The sequence below is a fragment of the Phalangium opilio genome, unplaced genomic scaffold (genome assembly GCF_054372755.1).
Source record: "Phalangium opilio isolate 3A_F unplaced genomic scaffold, DU_Popi_V2 ptg000011l_1, whole genome shotgun sequence".
Lineage (NCBI taxonomy): Eukaryota > Metazoa > Arthropoda > Arachnida > Opiliones > Phalangiidae > Phalangium > Phalangium opilio.
The window spans coordinates 6,743,694-6,769,329 of NW_028324147.1; the positions used below are offsets into that span (position 1 = coordinate 6,743,694).

The 25,636-nt window shown below is 37.4% G+C and overlaps 1 long non-coding RNA gene across 2 annotated transcripts in view; it reads left to right on the forward strand.

Annotated features, from left to right (window-relative positions):
- Positions 1–25,636, forward strand: part of LOC149710129 (uncharacterized) — a 210,185-nt gene that overhangs the window by 142,590 nt on the left and 41,959 nt on the right. For both annotated transcript variants that reach the window (XR_016376849.1, XR_016376850.1), the window contains exon 4: positions 25,094–25,199. This is a non-coding gene — a long non-coding RNA (uncharacterized LOC149710129). The remainder of the gene's footprint in view (positions 1–25,093; positions 25,200–25,636) is intronic.

A 25,636-nucleotide genomic window follows, 5' to 3' on the forward strand; every position in this document is an offset into this window, starting at 1 on the left:
CGGGAAGAGAGGTACCCTTCACTTTAAACGTCAATATTAGCAAAGTTTGAGAAGATAATAAGTATAACTTTATTTTAAACGATTTAACTATTATTAATGTTAATTATTGAAGATTAAAATAATTAAAAATAATTATATTTATTTAAATATTAAAGATAAACCTCTCGTGCAAAGAGAGAGATTATCATTGCCTCCTATATCTACCAAGGCCCGTGCATGCGACATATTTCCTTCATTACCTCCTATATCTATCAAGGCCCGTGCATTGTGATATATTTCATTCATTGCATAAACATAAGCGAGATTGTTTTGGGAAAAAAATACTGCTTCCACTAATGCGTTTATACTCCTTGTTACTGTTGTATAGAGTAATCATGATAAAAGCTTAAAAAATTACGAGAGGACAGACCTTTTTTATCCTCATTCAAAAATATTTTTTGGTGCTAAGACTGCTTTAAAAAATCCAAACGGTTAGGCATTGGTAAAAAAGACAAATGATATTTTTCAAATCTTATGAGATAACGCCCACCTAGTTGAAAATTGCCGTTTTTTATCCGCGGGAGCCATTCCTTATGAGAATTTCGATGCTAGTAGGTTGTCAATTAAACTACCGGTATATTATTGTTGTTGGAAATTGGATATTAAGTCAAATTAAGTGGTTGTAAAGAGCCAGCAGGTTTTTGCCACTTCTTTTTGTGAGTATTTGATTTTTATATGTAAAATGGAGGAAGATAATGTTGAGAGTAAGGATGAAATGCGGAAGCGCAAAGCGCGGGAAAGGATGAGGGCAAAAGGTCGACGTTTTCATTGGATACTTAAGGTTATATAATCTTCTCGACACGGAGAGGTAATATTTTGGTTTTCCCGACTTGTATTTTTAATTATTTATTCTTTAGTTACCATTCCGGTTCACCATATTGTAACCAATTAGATTAGGAAACATAAAGCAGCATGCGCAAACCGAACGTTGATTACAAAAAAAAACCTCCAAAGAGCTTTCTACTCCTCAGTTAAGTTTTAAACCCTTGAACCTAAAGTCACGTGATTTTATCCCTAAATCCCATAAAACCCCATCAAGTCTTATCACGATTAGTGCCGCGGTAAACAATCCCCTAAAGTTATTAATATACATAGGTAAATCCGAAAAATATTTGCCTGAAAATACTCCGATTTTAATAACCTACAATTAAAAGTCAAATTATTTTAAAATACCTTAGCTCCTCCTGAAGTAATAAATATTGCACCCGTAATCTTTTAATATATTTATTACCGGTATTATAACAAAAAGAAAATAAATTAAAGATCGCTTTAGGGCAGCGTGCGAGTATACACTCTGATGGCCATTAAGCTAAAACCAACCGGGCCGCGCGGCTACCGCGGTAGATATGTAGATTATAATGTACCTATCTTTATGTAGCTTCTTTAATTAGGTATCTGCACCGTTCTGTTACGTTTCTCTGTAGTCTTACAGAGAGGAATTTATTCAATCCTTACAAAAATGTTCAACATATACATTTATTTTGGAAAGCAAATAGAGTATAATATCTGGAGAGAAACAAATACGAGTCGAACATTCCCGTAATTCCTGCAGAGAAGTAAACACACATGGGGGGGGGGCACCATCTTAGGTTATTTTCCTCGTGCCAAGAAGCACCGCTAGAGGCAGTGCGAATCGGATAGCCTCCTGTGTGTAGTGAACTCTGGCTCTGTCTGGTGTTGCCTCTTGGCGCGAGGGAAATAATCTAAGAGGGCTGCCTCCCACCTGTGTGTTGTTTTCCCTGCAAGTACTTAACGGAATGGTCTATTATTTGCACGGGGTGTGACCCAAAATCCCCCCAGACAAAATCCCCCCAAATCATAAGTAACGGACAAAATCCCCCCAAAACTCCTACTTGATGGACAAAATCCCCCCAAATCATATTTAATGGACAAAATTCCCCCAAATCATATTTAATGGACAAAATCCCCCCAAATCATTTTTAATGGACAAAATCCTCCCAAATCATATTAATGGACAAAATCCCCCCAAATCATATTTAATGGACAAAATTCTCCAAATTATGTTTAACGGTTAGGTTAGGTTAGGTTAGGTTAGGGTTAGGGTTAGGGTTAGGGTTAGGTTAGGTTAGGTTAGGTTAGGTTCAAATAATTCGTTGACACCTTTTTCCAAAATATGCTCCTTTTAATTAGCTACCACCTTTTCCAAAATATTCTCCCTTTAAATAGCTACCACCTTTTCCAAAACATTCTCCTATCAATTAGCTGCCACCTTTTCCAAAAGATTTTTCTATTAATTAGCTGCCACCTTTTCTAAAATATTCTCCTATTAATTAGCTGCAACCTTTTCCAAAATATTCTCCTACTAATTAGCTGCCACCTTTTCCAAAATATTCTCCTTTTAATTAGCTACCACCTTTTCCAAAATATTCTCCTTTTAATTAGCTACCACCTTTTCCAAAACATTCTCCTATCAATTAGCTGCCACCTTTTCCAAAAGATTTTTCTATTAATTAGCTGCCACCTTTTCCAAAATATTCTCCTATTAATTAGCTGCAACCTTTTCCAAAATATTCTCCTACTAATTAGCTGCCACCTTTTCCAAAATATTCTCCTTTTAATTAGCTACCACCTTTTCCAAAATATTCTCCTTTTAATTAGCTACCACATTTTCCAAAACATTCTCCTTTTAATTAGCTACCACCTTTTCCAAACCATTCTCCTATTAATTAGCTGCAACCTTTTCCAAAATTTTCTCCTACTAATTAGCTGCAACCTTTTCCAAAACATTCTCCTACTAATTAGCTGCCACATTTTCCAAAATATTCTCCTTTTAATTAGCTACCACCTTTTCCAAAACATTCTCCTTTTAATAAGCTACCACCTTTTCCAAAACATTCTGCTATTAATTAGCTGCCACCTTTTCCAAAATATTCTCCTTTTAATTAGCTACCACCTTTTCTAAAATATTCTCCTATTAATTAGCTGCCACCTTTTCCAAAAGATTTTCCTATTAATTAAAAATATATTTAATGTAAAACCATACAGTATGTCTTCTTCCAGTTCAATAGAATTTCGGTCCAATGGGACTATAATAAAATCGCACCTTTTGGCTACGTTCGGTCGAATGCGACACCACAAGCTGTGTCGCCAAAAAATGTGAAATGTGAAATAAAACAAACTACTTATATTTGAAACTTCTGTTATATATTTCTCAGAGGATTTTCGTTGGGGGATTTTGTCTTGTTATAATGATTTGGTTGAATTTTTTCTTGTTATAATGATTTGGGTGGATTTTGTCTTGTTATAATGATTTGGGGGGATTTTGTCTTGTTATAATGATTTGGGGGGATTTTGTCTTGTTATAATGATTTGGGGGGATTTTGTCTTGTTATAATGATTTGGGGGGATTTTGTCTTGTTATAATGATTTGGGGGGATTTTGTCTTGTTATAATGATTTGGGGGGATTTTGTCCTACATTGGGGGGATTTTGTCGCATTGGGTTAAATGGGGGGATTTTGGCCGGGGGGATTTTTGCTGGGGGGATTTTGGTATACAATCATTTGCACGTGCTTCCAAGAGCCCATAATTCCCGAGAACCTTCAAGTGTGGAATTTTTCTGTAACTAGGGACATGATTTCAAATCTACCGTGTCTGGTTCTCATACATTACCATCACTAGATTGGCCAGCTTATAACGGCCCAAAGCGAAAGGTATGAGCTCATGAAACCTAAAGTTCTTAGCGGTCTTATTTGGGTTCTTGCTGTTACCTCAAAATGAACTAATATTACCATAATTCAATAAAGATTGTCAAAAATCAGAGAAAACATTTGAAATTTGGGAGAAAAGCACTTGTGAAATTTTAGAAATTAGAAACCCAAGGATTTAATGTTAGTATTTCCTTAAATTTAGCTTAAAATATTTGGGAGACTGTTTATTTAAAAAAATTTCGTAGGTCACAATAATAAATTTCTTCTAAATTATCTAAAAAATAAGCATAATATTTTTTAGTAAACTTTAGCTTTATCGCGAAAATTATTTTTGATGCCTTTTCCCATAGATATTTTAGATATTGTTGTATCATTAAATCCCTGTAAAACCCAATGCCACGGCTCTGCGACCATGACTTCCGACGAAAACCAATATAGTATCACCAAAAACTATATGTCCATCCCTACAACAGTTTGATTAGACATTAGTGAACGAATTGAATATATTCACCATGCAGGATTGTAACGGATTGTTTTTGGGGTAGTTGGGGCGGTGTCGGAATAATGTATCCCTTAATGGAATCGTTCTCACGGGGCCGGGGGCTGTCGATGTTTGGCCCCGTGTGTGGTCCGCGTCTCGTGCCGTACATCGCCGGCAGGCCTTCGCGGTCACCTCCGGAGAAGCGCTAGCATTTCTCTAAGTTACCATCCCATTCCGTTCCGACGACTACGCTTTAGCTTAGCTCTTCTCCGGAATCTTGCGATGGGAAAGATACACTCTCCTCTTCTTCTTAAACGCGAGAGAAGTATTAAGGAGGCGTTGGAGATCATCTCCCGATCCGCTTTCTAATCTCGGAACCCGCAAGCCGGGTCGAGACTCAACGTGGGCCCCCCTCATGAGAAGTCTACATACTACACCACACCGTATATGCATGCATGGATATGTTTTATATTTTTAAAGAGAAAAGATGGTAGCAGGGATTAAATTTGTCGACGATATATTATGTAGTGTAGTCTATATAGATAACGGTTCCTAAGATGCCACGCACCGATTAACCTTAATTATCCGCGTCTCTTGCATCACCGCCAAACTCTCACTCTCGGTTTTTACGTTTATCAGTTTATGGGGATCTTTGGTTTTTTTTTCTTTTTCAAAGAGCTTATTTAGCGCTTCAATGTATCTTATATTATCTTGAATTAGAGTTAACTATAGTATTGCGTGTGAAGTAAGATTTTCACCGGGATTTGCATGTGGGGAGATACAACGTCGGGGTTCTAAAGCAGACGACATGTTTTTAAACATAGGGAGAAGATATTACAATGTGAATAGCAGGCTAAACATTTTTATTTACACGAAAAAAGCGTATAAAATGAATGTTTCAAATTTGAACCGTCTATACAATAAAGATCTATTTCAGAAGACTTAGTGTGACGTCACGCACGCTATTTGCCATGTTTGGTACCCAAAGCTAAGCCCGTGACGATTTACCTAGGCACTGACGTCACAACTGAAATAGTTCTATTAAAGCCAATAAGAAGATTCGCGGGTTTTAGTTTGAAAATTTTCAATTTCGTCGGGCAGTGTTGAGATGGCACCACTTCGTTAGCTCCTTTTCTTAGCCATAGCTCACTCGATCATGCATAACTGAGATGTGATTGAGTGAGCTATGCTTGGTCCTTAACTTTAACTTTCTCCACAATAAAATGGTAAATGTCTTTGGAACTTAAACAATAGACAATAAGATAATGGGGAGAATTATAAACAATTAAAGCCCTTGATATCATTTTCCCGAAATTACATCAATTTGACATTAGGTTTTTCGATAAAAATAGCCGATAATATTGGGGTATGATTTATTTCCCAAATTAAACCCAGATCACGTGATTACAGACTTATAGCCTTAAATGGAATAATCGTATTTTCTTTGTTTCGAAAATTCCTCTGCTAATTTTTGTTCAACTACCACTTGTAAAATTTAAAGAGTCCATGAGAATTTTTAATTATTTATTTATATTCTTAATTGAAAACTAGTTTATTTTTAGTGTAACGCGATTGAATTCTTGATCACGTGTTTAAGTGACATTTAAATGCTGCTGTGTATTTTTGATCGAAATGTGTAGCGAAATATTGGCCCGTACTCCGCTTCCTTTTTGCTTTCAAAATATATATATACAAGGCTAAAAAATATGTCACTAGAAATGAAAGGCATACTTCCTTTTCAATTGAACCTAAAAACGAAGGAAACTCTGTACAAGTTGGGGATGGATTTTCCTTTGACGTTGTACCATTTAAACCAATCAGATCACGAGCGACTCCGTATAACGTTTCGTTCCACATTATACCGTGATTAAATACATACGTCACTCTCGTCAATAAATAATAGAATCGAAAATATATTACTCTTTATATCGCCAATACCTGTTACGATTTGCCTATAAAGTTTAATATCAAATATTATTAAGGTACAGGGTGTTTCTGAAAGGTCTGGTAGAAATTAAGGCCGGGGATGTTTTTTGGGTGATTTTGAGTCGAAAATGTAACTTCTATGACATTTTGCCACAGGAGGCAATATCTTCAATATAAGATAGGAGTATTTTACGGATGACCCCTTAAATATAATTAAAAAACTGAAATACAATTATTATACTCTTATTTAATTAAGGGGTCATCCCCAAATTATAACTCGAAAACAGTGGCTCTTTTGGGAAAATTTTACAGAACAATTTCGACTCAAAATTGCCCAAAGAACTTCCCCCTTAATTTATTACAGACTGGGCAGAAAAACCCTTTATATTTTGCGCATTTTTGATTTAAATTGAACATATTTGTGAGTTTGAAACTTATGCAAGTCCATTTAATGCACTTTGTTGGAAGGCCACAAAGCCGTTGAACATTTTTGTGATATATTGGAAGGTCCTTAAACATGGAACATTTTTGTGATATATTGGAAGGTCCTTAAACATTGAACATTTTTGTGATATATTGGAAGGACCTGAAACATTGAACATTTTTGTGATATATTGGAAGCTCTTTAAACATTGAACATTTTTGTGATACATTGGAAGGTCCTTAAACATTGAACATTTTTGTGATACATTGGAAGGTCCTTAAACATTGAACATTTTTGTGATATATTGTAAGACCCCGCACATTTTGAATCCTTAACATTTTAGGCCTACATGTTACTCATTTGTAATTCAAGGACTTGAACAGAATTTTTGTGAAAGATTATTTATATTCCAATAAAACCTTATACTAATCGAATGTAATTATATCGCAACAATTGATAATGTGTTAGTTCATGCAAAACCGAACCATTTTTTGTTACGAAATAAGACAAAAAGATGAAGGGGAAAAATTAAGCAAGCGTAAAATCGCTAATTTTTATTTTAAAGAACCTTGAAATATGGGTGAGTTTTTGCCCCTAGACTTGATAATAAGAAGCATTTTTCGCTTCATAAATCCCCAGACATTCTAGACCTACATAATTAAGGAGGATTTACTTATAAAGAAATATACGTAAAACCTTGGGCGCGTAAGCTATATAGCCGTTATAAAGTTATCCGTCAACTAAACCCCGCAATATGGCGGCAGGGTGCTCATCATTTTTATGAAATGACACCAAATTATGGGATGGGAATGTGATCATATAGCGGAACCGAAATAAGAAATTCTTTCCATCCAAATCCGCTGCATGCCACGTGGCGATCATTTTCTGGAAATAAATTTGGAAACGCGCCTTTTAAAGGATCTGTGAAATACAAAGTTATTGAGCAATGTTAAAAATTCAAAATCGAAACCAAGGCTTAACGAATGTTTATGATTTCACAAAGCGCGTGGCTTTCCAAATTGAAATCGAAAGGAATCCTGGGTAAATAGCTCTAGCAGTGCTCGCGGTAAAATATCTCGTTTTAAATGTTTTTTTAAAAGTTGGGTTAGAAAAAGAGCGTATAGAGAGCTAACAAGTGGTTAGGGGAAGAGATCTGACGTCACGCAGCCCCCCTCTGGTTGGCATTTTTGCGCGTAGAATACTGTTTCCAACCGTTAGGGGGGATGAAACTTCTGTAAGAGATAGAAGGGTGTGACGTTTCAGGGTCAGAACTGTTAGCTACCTATTCAAAAATGAATATATCAATTGGAACCATGTTTCTATCTACAATATTAAGGAAGATATGAACGATTAAGTTTCCGTAATGGCGCGTAATGGACGCTACGTGAAGCACCCCTATTGGACGCATAGTATGACCTGACGGATTCGTCCAATAGGAGTGCTCCCATGCAGTGCTTCGCTGGAAAGCCTAACGCGTAGTGTCCATTACGGAGACTTAATTGCACTCGTATTTTCTTTAATATTGCAGATAGAAACATGGTTCCAATTCGTATATTCCATTATTTTATACGCTGTTTCGATTAAAAGACAAAAATTACAGCCCGAAGTGTCCCTTTAACTTAAGTTGACAAGAAAAAGGAATCAGCTGAAGACAATTAAATAGACAGAATAATAAATGTTAAGGTTTGGGGGAAAAACAGAGAAATAGAAAAAAATGTGGAAAACGCTTTATGATAAAAAAGAATTTAAGTGTTTTTCCAGTTGAGCGCTCGCGACTCAAAATTAGGGGTTATACGTGCGTGTGAGATTGGTTTCTTTTTCTTTCCTTTTGCTTTAGTAATGTAAGATTTGATATTAATTTAGATTCTACTGAGATATACTGTACTCGGCGAACATTGCGAGGGGAAACTTAAACTGTCCGATAGTGTCATGCCAGCACCCTTAAGGGCTCGTGACCAAGAGACTGTGTCATTATTACAATGATAATACATTACCATAAATAACATGGTAGACATAAGTAAGCCTACGATTTATTTTCTTTGAAATTTGAGTGAGGAAGAACCTGTGATTCAATTAGCTAAAGATTTTTGCAATCCACCTCCATCTTACAAAATGGCGGACACTTATATCTGATTGAAATAAGGGGAAGGGCACAAAACCTCCAGCACCTCCTTCCTCTCGTCTTATTGGCTATTCACATATTAAGAACAACCGTCGATCCCATTGTTTACTCGTTCAGAACGCGCAAAGAAAACTGTGTTTACATTCGGTTTCGACGCTCAGGTCGCGGGAAACTCGGCTAGCTACGTCAATATCACGTGGTTACTAAGTTCAAATACGTTATGCGTGACGTCAGGGGTGACGGTTTCTACACCTCCTCCCCTTTAATTCAACCAGAAAGACCCAAAAATTGAAAATCTGTTAATTTTCAAGTATAGAAGAAATCTATGGATTTCTGGTGATACTTATAGATAGTATTGTACTTTTGACATTACGCGTGTGTTGGTCACAATGACGGAAATGTTATACGAATTTGTTTTTAGGCAATTATTAAGAAGTGTGTAAGAAGATAAGACCCGCACACCGTTTCGCTCAGATGATTTCTAGTTTTTTTTTTTATTTCTTTCTTTTAAATAAATTCCATCAGATATTAAGACTAAGATAAAAATATAGTTTTATTTTCACTAATTAGCGCGATTGTACGTGAGAATGGTTATACTTTTGGAAGGGAGCGGTCTATTTTAGTGGTCTTTGTCTGTGATAACAATCCGCGTGCAAGCGTGTACTTCTTACCTCACGTCGTTAATTGGATAAAACTTTTTTCATTTAGGATTAATTGATACATATCTATTAATTTTTTCGCCAAGAGATAGGCATTGATTCTAATGAAACTTTCCCCTAGTGCTACGTACGATATCCACTATGCAGTTTTATCAAATTCCAAAATTAACTAATTGTGTCTAATTGTGACTGTTCATATTGTGAACAGACCATCAAGCGTGCACAGCTCACTTATATAAAATCACATAATTATGTAAAGTTTTAAAATTTTAATTCATAATTTTAATTATATCGAAAACATTTATTATTTATTTATTCTGCTTAAAATTTAATATAATCCCTTCACGAGTTGTATGTGTGTTAAATAAATACACGGTTAACTTTCAATAAAACGGGAGGAAATTATATAGCAGGTTCAGAGATTTCTTGAGTTTACTTTAATTATAGTTAAATATTACAAAAACAAAAATCAACAATAATAACCGTTATTATTTACCTAAGACAAATTCAAATATTCAGGAAGGAAGTAAAGAAAGTCGGGAGGAAATGTTCAAATTTTGAGTTAAAGGGAAATAGTGCCGGGCAGACTGTCTAATCATATACTGCACATGTGTTAATAATATATGGTGTTAAATTACGGAAACATACGCACTTTAGACGAATTCAAATATTATACATAGTTTTCAGACTATGATTGATACAATTTAAACCAGGAGGAGAGGTTAGTTGGTAGTGCACTTTGTCCGTCAAGTAGCTTGGCTTCCTGGTGTAAATGGTATCAAAACTCCTAGTCTGAAACCATATGTAGAGACAAACACTGGCATTAATGCAAGCCACCCATTATCTGCGAGTACGTCCTTCCAACCAAAATTTAATACTAGATGGCGCCCTAGTTCCCTAATACCACAGAGGCCATGGAGTTTTAGCTTCTCTAGCGCCATCTAGAGCTGCCTTATCCTCATCTCTATTATTACCTTTAATCTTTAAACGGTTTGAGTGCAAAATGAACCACACTCGTTCACGCTGGTTTTATACATCGGTTTCAGACAAGGAGCATTGATACCATTTACACCAGGAGGCGAGGCTACTTTGATGGTCATCAAGTAGTCTGGCCTCCCTTTATAAACGGTATCAATCCTCCTAGCATGAAAACTGTGTATATAAAACCTTATTGTTGTTAGCTCAGCTCAAATTAAATTATACCTTATAATTTATGAAAAATTGCTCCCGAGGGTGTATAAAATGTGTAAGTCAAGTCGGTTGGCTTTCAATGTATAAAAAAATGCTTTTTTTTTTGGAATGAGGGGATGGGCTGATCTTTGACCCTGACTACATTCCCCTGGAAGCTTGATGACGGAGAGCTCAGTTACGTATAAACACACGATAACACCGACCGCCCAAAACTTCCATAGATAGATCCATAAGTTCAAAAGAAATGTTCCATTCGTAAGTTTGTCACTGGTTACAAACTGGAGCTTGTCATTAAGTGAGTGAGGTAGGTCATAGATTCGAGGTAAAGCGACGCCTGGTGTCGAACTAGCTCTCAGCAAGAAGTGATATCTAGTTTATTAGGGAGATGGTATAAGATGCCAAAGTATTCGCGCGCCATAGTCCCAGTCCCCCTTTCAAAATACAAGGGGGGACGTAAAATGAGACCGGGCTATTTTGCCTCTCCTCAGTCGGAAAATACGTAATTTTCGTCATTCGCGTCGCGCTGACGTGAGTTTTCAAGACCCATTGAGATGCTGGTTGTATTTTAGAGGCGGGGATTAACTCCGGGCCTTCGTTTGGACTGGAGATAAAGCTGGAAATGTGGGGAATTTATAACTTCACCCTAATAAACTAGATATCACTTCTTGCTCTCAGTAAGTCTCTAGTATAGGAAGTGTCATACTTATGGAACATATCTTATAGTGTGCTACCACGAAGCTAGGGGGGAAAAATTGTGACGTCAATATTGGGTCCCGAATTTGTATTGCCCAAGCTGACGACGTCTCGCGACTGCCAATATGGTCGCCTGAAAATAAGGTAAGAGATAAGAGCATGTGACGTGACTACAAAGTTCGTGGTAACACACTATAAACTATCCTATAAACACACGAGAGGCTAGCCATTTTGCAATGCCTCTAGCGATGGTTTTTGGCTCTAGGGAAATAAACAAAGAAGACCTTCCCTCTTGCGGTGTTTGCTTGCTTCTCTTATGGAATTAATTTAAGGTCCATTATTACACATCATCCCCCTTGCGTAAATTTGCCACATACCGGTGTTTAAAAAAAACTAGCCAATTATCTTTACGTATGCACCAAATATTTTCGGTTGGTGGTGAGCTGCATTTACGCGCGAACGTGTCGCGCCAATTTTCTATAATTTTCACGTCGATGTATGCCTGAATTATAAGACAAATTACTGGGTTATGACTATACCTCCCGCGTTTAAGACTAATTTCGATCAAGGGATGTTTTTATCACATGTACTTTCACTTACGGTTTTTTACCTCTCCGAGTGACGTATGTCACGGAGAGGTTCTAATTTCGACGTGTCTGTGTGTGTGTGTGTGTGTGTGTCTGTCTGTTGTTATTGACTTACACCCCAGGGGACCGCGTTCGCAGTTTCCGAATCGAAGCAAATGTGTTCGCTATTTCCGGACCGCAATCACAGTTCCCGGAAAATTCAAAACTTGAGGCTATCCACAATTCAACTAGTCACCACTATTTCATCTGACTAGTCAATTGTCCATTCCACATTAACACCAATCTGTATTCATCGGCTTCTAACACCACCATCTTCTGGGCGTTGTTTTTGTCTATCCCACATAGACACCAGTCTGTACTTACTGGCTTCTAACACCACCATCTTCTGGTCATTATTCCCACATGGACACCAGTCTGTACTTACTGGCTTCTAACACCACTATCTTCTGGTCTTTGTTTTTGTCCATCCCACATGGACACCAGTCTGTACACCTGGCTCCTACACCACCATCTTCTGGTCTTTGTTTTTGTCCATCTCACATGGACACCAGTCTGCACACCTGGCTTCTACACCACCATCTTCTGGTCATTGTTTTTGTCCATCCCACATGGATACCAGTCTGCACACCTGGCTTCTGCACCACCATCTTCTGGTCATTGTTTTTGTCCATCCCACATGGACACCAGTCTGCACACCTGGCTTCTACTCCATCATCATCCTTAAGGTTAAGACATACGCGGCGATCGGCCAGGGTTACGAGAAACGTCCGGCCTCCCAATGGCGGGGCTTCCACCAAAGGTTCACGCAATTGCGCTGTTCTTATCCATAGCTGCGATTCGAAATCCTTATATACTACCTATTTGACTAAGGTGAAGCAACCGGCGTATGCTTCATTTTAAACGCCAATATTAGTCAAGTCTCTCAAGAATGTTTAATTGTTCTTTATCAAGACGATGTAACGCTCAATAAGGCGAACAACTAACGAAGAAAATATTTAATATTAATTATATTTATTTTAATATTTAAGATAATCTTGTTTCTCAACTCAAAATTAATACGGAAAGAGTTAAAAAGCAGTCTATTTTTCTGTCTGTGTGTGTCTGTCCGTTGTCACACTAGTGCGCCGAGTTAGCAGTTCGCTTTGTTTTGATGTGTTAAGAAATCCTACAGAACCTTAATATTCACTTTTTCCATAATATAAAGTGAATATGTGGAAATCTTTTTCGTAATTACGATGCATTTAATACTTTTGTAGCTTTAAAGCTCTATTTCATTTTGATATTCCAAGGATGTTTTTTAATATTGTTATTTGAAATGGATGTTTATATATTACTTAAGCTATACTACATCTGTTTATAGCATAATCCTTTCTATAGTCATTTCAAGAAGAACGCAACGATGTTGGTCAATAAGCCTAGTGAACCTAAAAGTAAACGCTTGGGTTTGGTTTTCGTTTCTGTAATGCAGAGACATTAACGGTTCAGAGTGAGCCGAAAGTTAATACACTTTTAAATAATTAGACTTAGATTATATAATCATGGTGGATACCTGGGCCGCGTTCAGCAGAGCTCAGCGCTGTTAGCAGTGTCCTACAGGACGGGATTTTGTTTTAGAATTAGACGTCACGGTGCTCAGCGCTGAGCCAGCGCGGTCTTCAAAGAAAATAGTCGGGTTTTTGGAAAATGTGACGTAAAACGCGTAGTTCTCAGCTTGGCGATAAAACATGGAGGAATTAATACAAATAGGTCTTGCTGATTCTGATGGGACTATAGCTATTTAATTGGCGTGAAACCAGTTGATCACGCGAGAATTTTAAGATACATGTTACTTTCTAATTTTAATTATAAAAGTTGTTGTTATCTATCTCTTTGAATATGTTATCATACAATTTTTGTTAAGCCTTGGTACCTTGCACGCTTTATTGCGCTAGCGTCATTTTTAAAACACCGATGACCGGAGAAAAGCTATGACGACAGATCTCACCGGTAAACGTTTTCCAAAATCCGCTGTCATTTTGGGGAGCTCTGCTGGACGCAGCCCAGACCAGTGAAAGGTCTGATCGTAATCGGATTATAGCTTCGTGTTTTCATGCTTTTTATGGTGTGCATTTACTTTCAGTGTGTGTAGCCACAAATAAGCTTTGGTGTTATGTAACGTTAACGGCCATGTTGACAAACTAAGAAAATCGTTGAGGTGAAACGAGAGGATAGTGTTTACATGGCAACCCTGTTGTGAATATGGCTTTGAACATAGAGGGTATACAGTTGAGGAGTAGAAAATTGGGCCTTTACAAAAACGTAAAGGTAATATCCCTCCAAAGTTTTAGATCTTCATTTCCCGTTTTTCCCCCATCGGATGAATTTAATGTGTACAAGTATATCCTTATTGGATGTAAAATGTCGTCTGATTTACAGTATATTTGCTATGCTTTGTATACTGCTTTAATATTTCATAAATTTTAACTTCAGTATTTGTTCTTAAAAAAAGAAACATTTCCATATCTGGGTAAGTAAGTTTGTAAGTAGTCCTCCTCGGAGAGGTAATATTTTGGTTTTCCCAACTTGTTTTTATTATACGTGTGATGTAGGAGAATCTATTGGACACGAATTACCAATAAAATGCACTTTAAGGGTGTTAAAAAGTTTCAAAGTCGTGAGTTTAAGTGTAACCCTTAACCGTGTCAGATACTTATCCTGAAGGTTGTCTTCGCAGTAACGCAATTCTTCGTTGTTTTATCAGAAATTCGGAAATAAGCTTGTTTTTCTGTCATTATAGGCCTAGATATGGCCTAGACCACTTCATTTATTATACTTGAAGAGAAACCAACGCTCACAGGCGGGAAGCCGCCATCTTAGGGTATTTTCCTAGCGCCAGGAGGCAACGACAGATGGAGTTCCACCGAGTTCACTACACGCGGGTGCTAGAAGAGTCGCGCTGCCTCTAGCGTTGTTTCTTGGCGCGATGGAAATAACCCAAGAAGGTGACCTCCCCGCCCCTGTATTCAAGTTATAGGAAACTATAGGAAGTAGTGTTTCTGTATTGAAATTTAACGAGCGAAAAGGTTTTTCTGTAATTATATTATAATACTTTAAATTCTTAGTTTATTTTTAAGATAATAAAAAATAAATTGTAATATTTTTCCAACATAATTTGTTATGGAAGCTTAATTGTTTCGGTAAATAATTAATTTACAATCAGTATTTTTGGAATTTGGGAAGAACTTTTAGAAAACATAAACAATTAAGGGAAAAATTTCAATATAAAAATCGTTGAACGTACTTGGGCGAACCGTTCAATCCATAATGGATTTAATGGATCAATCTTTGGAACTTCATTAAATATTTTTTAAAGTTTTAATTGTATTATATTTAGATTTAATATATGAGAAATGGAGGTAAAACCATTTATTTACTAGAAATATTCCGGGATTTTATTATCTTCGTACATGGAGCATTTATTCAAGCGTAGTAAGATTTTATTTGAAACATAACGACTTGATCAATTAACACAAAGGTAACTGATACCGCAACATCCTGTCAAAAAGAAAGGGGGAGATAATGAGCGGTCAACCAGATTTAAATTAATCCTCATCGAAAATAATGTTAAGATTTTGGGAGTCTCTTTTTAATAATTCATTCAAGCGTACATCCCACTCAAACCGTTTACATCCCTTAAAAATGCACTAATTGTCAAAAAACGCGCCTCGGCTTAAATAAATTTGCGATAAAAATAATTGCCAAAATTTTAAAGTAACGAAATATGAATCGATATTTTTAAGGAAATCAATTAAAATGCATATCTTTTATGCATGCATAAAATATTATGCATTATTATCATAGCCCTATAATACTTTTTTTATGTATTTGCCTAAAGGATATTTGCTAAAAGGATGCAAGGCAGTCGGGAGCCGTAGGAGGGGCGTCTCCTGATGGAAAATAAACCTTTTCGATGTTAAAAATAGTGTAGGTAACCAAGGGGTTGAACATTGCTGTCTCTGAGTACTCTCATGATACAAAAAGAAAAGACTACAGCGCAGGCGTCAAAAAGCGAGATGGAAGGCAAAGTTTTACCCCCGTGTCTTTCCCCCTAAACTGAAATTGTTATTGCTTATTGTCGTCTCATCTCCATCTCAGCCCATAACCCGGCACACTCGACCAAGGAAAAAGGGCAATCACAGTAGGCCATGGTTGTATTCCTGTTTTTAGGAGACAGGAGAGAGTTTTAACCAATGAATGATGATGGCGCAGCAGTGTCTTTAATTTTGTCTCGCATAGACATTGCCATGCGAGCAGGCCCATACTTATTATAGGATTATGATAATATTATTGAACCTAGAAAAAATAATACAATTATTATACAGTTATTTACATCAACCCTTGTTAAATGTTTTAATTGAACTAGAAATAACTCACTCACCCGGTCATGTGACTATAATGGGAGCTGTTACACAAGTAGGGCGAACAAGCATGGATATAAGAAAAGGGTGGTTAAACACTCCATTTAACACCGATACGCTCAGCGAAGCTGTAGATTGATATGCAGGGTACATTTTATTTTATTTTTATTTTCCTTATTTTCTTACCCAAAAAATTATTTCAAGCCAATTCCTTAATTTGAAAGGCAGCAGATAAGAGATTATCACACTTTTTCGACGAAAACCGATAATCACAGTTATTTCAATAAATTTCTCGGATTAAGAAACGTCAATCTACCCCGCCATTTAGTTCTAATGAATGGCGTTTTATTGAAATGGTTTCGATAGTTTATTTCAGGAAGCAACCCTATATTAGGAAACGAACAACCGCGACATCCTAGGCGGTATGTTTCAAAGGGATTGTACCTATTGACCACTGTGCAAACTTCACAAACATTTATATATACAAGGTTTTATTTACAATCAGGGCTGGGAGGATTCTCCTGAATGGGAACCAAAATTCATAGAATTTTATATCAAAAAATCAAAAGGTGCATGAGGAATTGAATGGAATTGTAGTAATGTATGAACGAACCAAACGAATTTGTTTGTACACATTTACATTGAAACCTCCTCAAAAGAGCCACTCTGTATTTGCGCATAGTCGAATGTTTGAGCCTTTGAGGTCAGTTTGCGGTTCCCGAATGGATTATTTAGAGCCATAATTTTGTAACTCTCGTAATATTTTGAAAATTTTACGCGAGTCCCAAAAATGTGTCCCTCTTATACCCCAAAGATGTTTCACAACGATAGGCCAAATGAAAGGAAACTAGGTTTACAAGCGGACGGAAGTAACTCGAGCTACGTAGCAAACGTTCAAGTTGTTGTCAGTCAGTCATTTGTCAGTGAAATTCAAACCGATATCTACAACAGAATGAGAAGCTTGTAGAATTCTGTTCGATTCAGTTCCAAACCTGAATTCATGCAGGAGATGCTCTAATAACAAATTACTGGCAACCCAGAAGCACGGTTAAAGTTAAGAAAGGGGGGCGAAACTTCTTCTAGCCCCTTTAGTGCATGCGCACAATCTATACTTTAAAAGATTGATGCATTCATCGTGTTAAGTTCCGAAATTTTGCAACTATTTATATTTAATCCGAAGTTCTTGCTCATTTCCCAAATTTCTCTGAGTTACTGGCTTTTTGCTCTTAGAACTTGAGAACAGGGTGCTATTTGGGGCGATAGTTACGCGTAGGGGTCGCCGCAGTCACGTTTCTTCGTCACCATTTATTTGGGGCCGGTGCATGGTGCGGTGGCTCGCGCTTTCGTACGTGAGTGTACGTTGTTGGGGCGCGTGAACGCGGACCCTCGCCGAAGTCTCCATGTGTGGTCTCCCAAATCTCCTAGCAGATCTCCCCAATCCTTGCGCTTGTACATACCTTTTTTGCCTTCTTCTTCCTCCGGAACGATTTCAGAGACTGAAGAGAGATTTATATAAAATATAAACCTCGATATAAAACACGCGATATATTTGGCTCTGCTTCTTTTATTGTATACAGGGAGAGGTGTACATACATTATACAGATTATATGTACTGTTCCATACGCTTTCTGATACAATGTATTCGTACACTCGTCAGCTGCTATCCACACGATTTGCGTTAAAGTTTGGATAGAGGCGTGGTGAAAATCCTCGGTATAGTTAAATTTATTCTTTAAACAAATATTAAAACTATGTCGGTAATAAATTATGAATATTTTCAGATATTCGTGGTTATCATTCAGTGTTCTTTAAATGTTGTTATTCTTTACTTGTTTCTAAGGTATACTTTTACCTAAAGGTGAAATTTTTCTAAACGACGAACTTTTCATAAGCTTCCATTTTATAATTTATAACTATTAAAAGTCCCTAACCTACGAACCTTGTAGGTAATTTTTCAAAATTAGTGTCCGTATTTTTAATGTCATAAAGTTCAGAAATCGAGTTTTTAAACGAACCCAATGCCTTTTAATTACAAACAAATAAAATTCCGATGAATAAATAATTATAGCTTTTAAGCGACTCATGCAAATCGGGTTTCGAAGACCCGAAAAAAACGAAAACTCAGGCCTTGACAGTAATTGAAAAAGACAGGATAATTTTTCGAAAGATATCATTCGTAAAAGACACCTTTAAATTACTTCTCTCTCTCTATACTCAGAAATGAAAATTGAAATTAAACCGGTTTTAACATCTAGCGGATTCCACCAATTCCCTGACGGGTAATGTCCGGGGAGATATACCCTTCAGTTCACCCTGAATATGACCTATTATCCAAGGTACGAGAGTGATAGAATTTGGGAAGGGTGTATAGTTATTTGTATTGTAAACTCGGGGTGAAACAGTTACGAGACTACGCGCCTAAAAATGGCTAGTCAATGATTGATATAATGATATTAATAACAGTGACTGTGTTTCGACCTTTTAGCTCACCGACCGAGGGGTTGGTCATTTGATAAAATCCCGCATTGCCCTTGAAGCTTTTACTAATTTCGCTTACACTAGGCTAAGTACCCATTTAAGTTACTAGAAACATTGGAGAGATAGTTTTTATTTCTCATACATAAGAAACCAATCACAAAGCACCATCTCACCAAATGTTATAAAGTTAATTTCACGCATATCATTTCCTTTCACCTTCAAGGGAATGAATATAAAGCCCTCTGACTATAGCGTTCTTTATGGACGTCCCCAAAACAACTATCGACATAACGATTGAAGGATGTTGAAGTATACTTTATATTCCCTTTAAGTCCAGATATTTTTTACTTGTGGATTGACTTCTGATAGATAAGTGAGTGCATGCCATGGCACTCCCATATAAAGAAGTCTAGAACACTGGAGAGAATATGTTCTTAACTACTTCAATGCGTTCTTACGAACCAATTTCATTCCACTTCGATGAGGGCCGCCATATAGACCATTACATTAATTCCAGCGGAGAAGGAAACACCACAGGGGTGGGGCCGCCTTCTTGGGTTACTTCCCTAGCGCCAAGAAGCACCGCTAGAGGCAGCACGAATCGGCTAGTCTCCCGCGTGTAGTGAACTCTGGCTCCCTCTGGCGTTAAGTCTTGGCACGAGGGAATTAACCTAACATGGCAGTTTTACCTCTGTACGTTGGTTTCTCTGTAAGTACTTAATGAAATGGTATATTGTCGAAATATTTGTGACCAAAAATTGGGGCCATAAAATGGCGCGTATCCAGGCCCTCTCGAGAGGAATAAAATTTCCCGGCAAATGTCGTGAAAGGCTGTTATTAGGCGCCGGCCGAAGGTGGTTATCTAATAAAAGAAATTATTTTTTTTTATTTCTGTTGAATTTCTCACGAGCGGGGGGCGGTTGGCACGCTCGCGACCCACACGATGCGAATGACCTCTATTTGACCTTTTCTTTTTTGAAATCGAAACTGATGCCCTAGCTGACTGTATGAGTCTGTATGTGCCAGAAATTAAACGACTCTTATAAAATAGCTGGCATTATATCTTTTGATAATCCATTTTTTCTTCAAACTGATATAACGTATCATTCAATCAATTTGACAGCCTACATCAGGTCTTTTGTGTATCCACCTTTCAGTGTTTCTTTATTATATATATAAGAGATATGTTTAGATGAAAACCGTTTTGCCTTTATGTTTAAGAAGCGTATCTTTTTATATTTTATTAATTTCATCGTAAGTTGTGGATAGATTCAGGACTAAGTAAATGCAGCGTTGTATTCTGTGATTATCGCTCCGAGAATCATCTGCAGTGTTTTCTATTTTTTTATAAGAGAGGTATGCTATTCTGCATAAAGACTTAATAGAGATGAACTTATGGTTAAGTTACTGTAGGAAGCCAAGTTCCCTAGATTTCGTACTACCCACATGCTCACAAGTTGCGCGTGTCGTTGGTTTTCGTTCGCATGAACCATGGTCCTCGTTCGGTCATTTGTCACTTTCATCCGATTGTCGTTCACCCAAATGTCAACTTCAACCGATTGTCCTTCACCCAAATGTCAACTTCAACCGATTGTCGTTCACCCAAATGTCAACTTCAGCCGACTGTCTTTCTCCCAAATGTCAACTTCAGCCGACTGTCCTTCTCCCAAATGTCAACTTCAGCCGACTGTCCTTCTCCCAAATGTCAACTTGAACCGACTGTCCTTCTCCCAAATGTCAACTTCAACCGACTGTCCTTCTCCCAAATGTCAACTTCAACCGACTGTCCTTCTCCCAAATGTCAACTTCAAACCGACTGTCCTTCTCCCAAATGTCAACTTCAAACCGACTGTCCTTCTCCCAAATGTCAACTTCAACCGACTGTCCTTCTCCCAAATGTCGCTTTCAAAAGAATGCCGTTTAGCAAAAATGTTACTTTCAACCGAATATCGTTCACCAAACTGTCACTTTCAACCGATTGTCGTTCACCAAAATGTCACTTTCAACCGATTGTCGTTCACCAAAATGTCACTTTCAACCGATTGTCCTTCACCAAAATGTCACTTTCAACCGATTGTCCTTCACCAAAATGTCTCTTTCAACCGATTGTCCACCTAAATGTCACTTTCAATCGATTGTCCTTCATTAAATTGTTATACTTTCATCAGATTTTCTTTAACTAACCTTCATCCGATGTACTTCACTAAAATGTCACAATTCATCCAATCTAAATCCCTAAAATGTCCCTTTCATCCGACTCTCATACATTCACCAAATGACAATTCACCCTTCTGTTTGTCGTGCCTAAATAAAAGACAACAAAACCTTTAGTCTCTTACAGGGTATACTTTTGTTATAGTTGAATACCGAAGCGTTGTTATCAACTTAACTAATTAGATAATATTTTATTTCCTGCACGTATTTGGTCTGTTCCGCCTTATCAATTGTGTGAAAATACACCCCATCCCATCCGTAATTCAGCTAACACGCGCGACTTACAATTTTTCTTATAGTTTAAATATTTCCTTTCGCAGTGTTGTCTACATGCACCATCTTTTAATGGCATAGCTAGGGAGTGCGTGGTTTGGCGCTCTGATAATTGCTCGCCTTTTTTTCGGCTTTTCTAAATAATTAGTCGTTGCTTAATTGGACTCCGGGCGCTTTTGCCGCTTTCTCGACGTCCTCGCGCGCGAATGAAGCTCGTATAATTGATATCAATTAGACCTACGCCACTGCAGCACGCGCCTCGTGCCATCCAAAACTTAAATACCAAGTCTCATCAGCGAGTCCTTCTACTAATTAATTACAGCACCAACAATTTCTCCACAACTATTAAAACTTCTTCATTTCTTAAAAAGGGAGTATGACCAAGCCTTCGTTTACGTTTAACGCGCTTCCCAGTCTGTACATTGTTTTATTTGTTTTTGGACAGTCCAGTCTGTTTAAAAGAAATGCTATAGTAACAATAAAGAACCTTGGAAGCTACCTAAAATTCCATTGCGATAGTGGTTTTAATTACTATGTAATACCTATCTTCCAAGAATGTAACCTATTATAGTTCATTGCAAGGTTATCAAATGTTTCAAACAAAACTTTCGTTCAAACGTGAACGAACAATTTTCTTTTAAAATTTCTACAAATTTGGAAATTATTCCAAATCCCTAAAATTACGAAATTCAATTGGCTAAAATCCTTAATTAATAGATAGATTGAAAATTTCGTAAATAACATTATAGAAGAGCATATAATAATATAAGAGAAATGCCAAGAGAGATCTCTAGATGGCGTCACTGATCAACGTAAAACAGGGTTTCTCAACCTGGGGTCCAGGGACCCCTCATCGCTTTATCCCGCGTGAACAGCGTCACATGTCGCTATGACCGTAACACAACTCGAGCATTGGCGCAATTTTTCAAACGCGTACGTTACATTACAATGCGTAGTGAGCTTTAAATCCAATAGCCTCTCTACATATGGCTGTGCATGGTTTTCTATAAAAGGTTGAAAGGAACTGTGACGTCATGCATGATGTATTGACACCCTTGTTAGAGTTAGAAGGATGCTGTGACGTATAAGCGAACAATGTCTAAGATCTCGACAAGGTGTTTATTAAAACTTAATAATAGTTTTCAACTCTAACACGTTCGCGTTCAATGCATTTCTTCGCTCGGAGAGTCTGAAATAAGTTCTCAGGTTTTTGTTTTTATAATCAAATCTTGTGTGTTGGCGCGAGCAGGAAGCCGACTATCATAGTTAAGGCGCGAAACAATAGGATAATGATACCGAGTTTAATAGTTAGGTGGTCGCGTGCCCCATTCAGCTCGGAACTCTCTTTGTCGCGTGCCGACGCGCGTTTACAAGGCTATAATCTTGCCCTTGTAACCTTCCCCCCTCCCCCCTCCCTGTAGAAATTGTCGCGAATTAGAGTTCGCGAGTAAATACCAGGCGGTTCATTTTGACTAATCTAATTTGAAGGACCCTGAGTTAGCAGACAAAATAAAGACGTTGTATTTTTCTTTAATCTTGATTGTTCAAAGGAATAAGACCGCTTAATGTCTTCGTTTTGACGCGATGTTGCTCGTATTATGCCAGCACGCACGCACTCGGTTTTCAACCCACATCTTTGCTCATTCTCGCGATTGTCACTATATTAATTTCCTGGAGTTTCTACGTTGGTTTGTACAATAACTCCTCTTCATAGCTTGAAGGAAAGAGGGATGGAGTAGAAACCTCCATGTTTATAACATTGCAGTCTGTACCCCCATCCACGGAACGGCAACGAAGTCCTCCCAGCATGCTCAGAGATTCGGTAGGGTCGTACAGTAGGGAAACTTGAAGGATGGCCCCTGTGTCTTAAAAATATAAGCTAGTTCTCATAAAAATACAATGGCGCTAGGCGGCCGCACTTAACAATCGAATACCGAAGGGGTAGGGGTGTGCGCAAGGTACACTGGGATAGTTTCATTTCCGCCGCAGGTCGCCCATCATCATTACCTCTCCATCTTACAGGTACCTCCTATTTTAACCAATGTAATTCCCAGGAAAGCTTTAGCCCCCGAGGTGACACTACAATTGTTGTTTGGGTCAGAAAACCATTGAAAGACCTGATTTTTTTCATTGTTTACTTATGCAGTAAATAAAACTACGTGTATTGCATCATTTGTTCATGTATTTACTACTTAAAAGGTTTAGAATGATTTGTTTCTACGCTGCTTTTGAAAACATTCACAGCCCGCAATACATCGGTGTATTGCGGTATTACGTGTATATAGGGGCTTGGTCTACAATATTTGCCAAAATCTATAATTATGTTTGAAAATTTTCTTGTACCTTAGAAATATACTGATTATTGAATAATAAAAGGGAAGCTCTACAATTTAAACCTTAAAAATAATAATTCATGATTTAGGTATTTTAAGAAATTCATTGAAATTTTGACGTTTGACGAATAAAATTCGTTAAGATAAAATTTTGTCAAATATTTGAGAACGTGCATTTTAAGAATAATTTGAATATTCAAATCCGCACAACTTTTCTCGCTCCAATTAAGCTTGAAAGACGTTGTTGCATCTAAAGAGGGCTACATGTTTTCGTATACGGCCGCCAAATTCTTAAACTCAACAACGAGAGTTTGATAACGAAATTGACAAGGGCATCATCACATAGACGAGTCGACAAGAAAATTAACAACCAATAAACAAATAAAAACTGTACAATTTCACGTTAATTTAATGAAGAAATAGTCGGTGAAATGCCTTTAAGTTACCCGAAGCGAGTCCTTCGGTTATATCTTGACGAAATTTTTCACACTTCACGGTATATTTTCATTGACGCGGCCGGGCAAATATTATTTCAATCTTATATAATTTAAAGAAAGAGGATACGCGATTTGATTCGAAAGCTATATACCTAATAATTCTAATTTGGGAAGTCTATAAAAGAATTTTACGCCATTGGAAGGCGACGGGTAATGACTATAGTTTGTCCCGAGCTATAGCTAGCCGTACAATCTTGGATTAAATGGGAACGACGCGGCTTCGCTATTATTAAGGGTGTCCTTTCGATTTCGCACCCCTTTTTAGCGTTCTAGAAGCCGCGATACCAAAACTCTCGGCTTTTATCATCCGACAAAAATTTGGATTTCACGCGAAGTTCGTCCGGAATTTTTCGCCAAGTTTTTCACTATAGCAAGCGCAACTCCGGACCGAGAGATTTTTAATAGCAATAGCGGAACCCCGGCGGCGAGAATCTAAATCGCGATTTTTGACGCTTCCTCTGCATTTGCAGCATGTAGCCTTTGCTTCGCCGTTTGACTTTTTAACGTCAGTTTTTTTTTTAACGCTTCTTAATTAAAATTATTCGATATGATTGTTTTTAATCTTCCATATCTTAACGCTAACTTAATTCAATTCTCGCAGCACCCCACGTGGTACGTTTCTATAACCATTTGCAATCACGATCTTCATTATTTATATACATGTGTAGTATGCTGATAGGCAGCCATGTTGGAACGGCTTTACCGAGTAACCGAGGTCTATCATTTGTTTTAGTATATGGTTTTAGGTGAACAGTGGGCATAGGAAGTGTAAGAAATTGACCGAAAAACGTCTACGATAACGTCTAAGCGCTGTACATAAGCTATTTGATGTTTGCAGAGAGTAAAATGATGCGTTCAAGTTAGGCTTAACAAGTGCAAGTTTATGTTAAATTTACACTTGAGGTGGATGCAGTAAAACGTTTAAGTTACACGTTTTCGGCCAATTTGTTAAATTACAGTTGTTGTTTGACTTTTTCCTATATATAACAAGTCGTTTTTGAAACTTTTATCCACGCGTGCTCTGTACTGGGGCTAAAGTATAATTTGATAAGTTAATTCTTTACCACTGCAAGCGAAAATAATTTTAATCGTCACGTCTCATTCTTTCAGTACATCACAAAACCTGACTGACTGATTGACTGATAACCATCGCCCAGTCCAAACAGCTTTACCTAGAAGGCTGAGAATTTGCAGTGACGTCACCCATAAGTAGTAGGTACGTAGTAAGAAATATTTTCCTAATCCGCGGCCATCTTGAAAAATGGCGGATATAAATGTTGAAAAGCACCTTCATGGGATAATGCATGTCCGGTTGTTTCAACTGATTTCACTAAACTTTAGTAAACTGCTTCGCTATATAATTTTTGGGCTTCGATTTGAAGTCATCTTTTAAAATTGCGGCCAGAAAACAAACAACAATGTATGTTTGCTGCAAGTATTCCCATAAAATTTTGCTTTTCGTCGATAAAACTTGCATTGCAAGACACCATTCGAAACAGTCTCTCATTCCACAGCTATCATCTGTTAAATTAATTACACGAAATTGAATACCCTTGCATCTTTGACGTTGATAAACTTCGCATTCGAAACATCGCATAAATTCTAAAATTGGATCAGTTCAACAACATTTCAATTTTTCATAGAGGGTTAGCT